Source organism: Parasteatoda tepidariorum, chromosome X2 (genome assembly GCF_043381705.1).
Source record: "Parasteatoda tepidariorum isolate YZ-2023 chromosome X2, CAS_Ptep_4.0, whole genome shotgun sequence".
NCBI classification, from domain to species: domain Eukaryota; kingdom Metazoa; phylum Arthropoda; class Arachnida; order Araneae; family Theridiidae; genus Parasteatoda; species Parasteatoda tepidariorum.
This window is the reverse complement of record NC_092215.1, coordinates 58190332-58192090: the sequence shown is the minus strand read 5'-3', so window position 1 is coordinate 58192090 and position 1759 is coordinate 58190332.

The window sequence follows — 1759 nt, the reverse complement described above, 5'->3', positions numbered from 1 at the left end:
AATGCTTGGAAAAACATGATTTACCACATACTTAAAAACTTAACAGAATAGGAAATGAATTTTTAAGTAGTTTCGGTAATGCGTAAGTTTTTTTTCCTGCAAAATATTGATTTTAATAGCCTTTTTTTTCTTTTTTTTTAATGGCGGGGACTTGGGATGTATTGTACCATTGGCCAGGGGTGTCAGAACTTCTACTCTCTCCTAGTTACCCAGTGGGCACCTGTGGCGAAGCCACGGCGGTGGAGCAGGGCCGCCCACGTCACACAACCACAAACCCGTTTATAGGGCAGGTCACACTCACACAATTACACATAGGAGAAAGGACATAAAACACAGAGAGAAAAAGACATCCATGCCCTGAGCGGGATTCGAACCCGCAACTATCGGCACCGCAGTCAGGCAAGCTAAGTACTCGGCCACCTGGTCGGCTTGATTTTAATAGTAAACTGCAAGGAAAGAAATAGGGGTGCGTGATAGGTTTGTAGTTAACAAAAGACACGTTTTTTTAAGTGAGCAGCAGGATATTTAAAAATAGCGAAAGAACTTGGCTTTTGTTAGGAAGAAATTAACTTAACCGACAGTTGCTCACACGTTGCTTTATAAAAAAAAGGGATTAAAATAGTATAAAGAAAAAATTTTTGTTTTCTGCTTTTCTGTATTTATACTATAAATAAAAATCTCTCCAATTTAATTCTTTTTCGCGTAATATTGCTCACTTAAACGGAAGAAAACTGCATTACACTTAAAAAAAGATTTCGTTGTTATAACGGAAGGATAGTAATTTTTAATTCGTTATAAACATAAAATTTTTATATCTTAATGTAAGCATTTTGATTGGTACTTGATACTTGTAATGGCTGTTTTCCTTAATTATACCTTTATATTGAACTTTTACTGTACATCTCTTTTTTTTCCCTTCAAATCTTTTCAGCAAGATAGTAAAAAAACTAAAACTTCATTAGAAGTTTAAAGAAAAGTTTTGGTGCCTTTGAGAAACAAATAAAAACTCTTACCTTAGAGATGGTTTTGGGAATTGAGTACTGAATGTAAATTCATCTTCACTCCTATCCGTATCTTCAGATACGATAAATTTAATCTTCACGCTAGGAAAATAAATAAATAAAAGTGTTATTAAGAATTTTGTCACAATAACTGCACATTCAGATAGATTTATGTGAAGTAAACAAGGATATTTTTTCACAGGGCGTATTCTCACAGCATGCATTGGCATACGTAGCAGAAAATAACGGACTTTTTGTACAAAAGGAAATAGTAAGTTGACAAAATGTGATCACATATTTACCAAAAACATTCAAATATTTATCCTAAATTAATATATATATATATATATCACGAAAAGTTGTGTTTCTTCATTATATGCTAGGGAAAATCTTGCAAAGTAAATCCGTAAAATGTTTCTATTTAGGGAAAGAGGGAAATCTTAGTAATTGTAGTTGGTTTATCAAATAGATCGAGCGTTTCCCACAGAGAGTAAAGGGGAAAATGTCCTGCTTTTAATTAAATGCATACTTGAGCCAAAAATAGATTTAAGAACAGGATGTGGCTTTTAAAAGTGTGAGAAAGTATTTCGATTAGAATAATTAATTAGAATAACATAAAAAGATTAATAGAAGCTTTTTATGTTACTTCCCTCCTCGCCAAAAATGTTTAATTACAATCCTAAAATTTTAGAAATTATCCATTTGCAAAATCTTCCCTTTGGTAAAAGTACAATTAAAATAAAAAGAATCAAATTTGC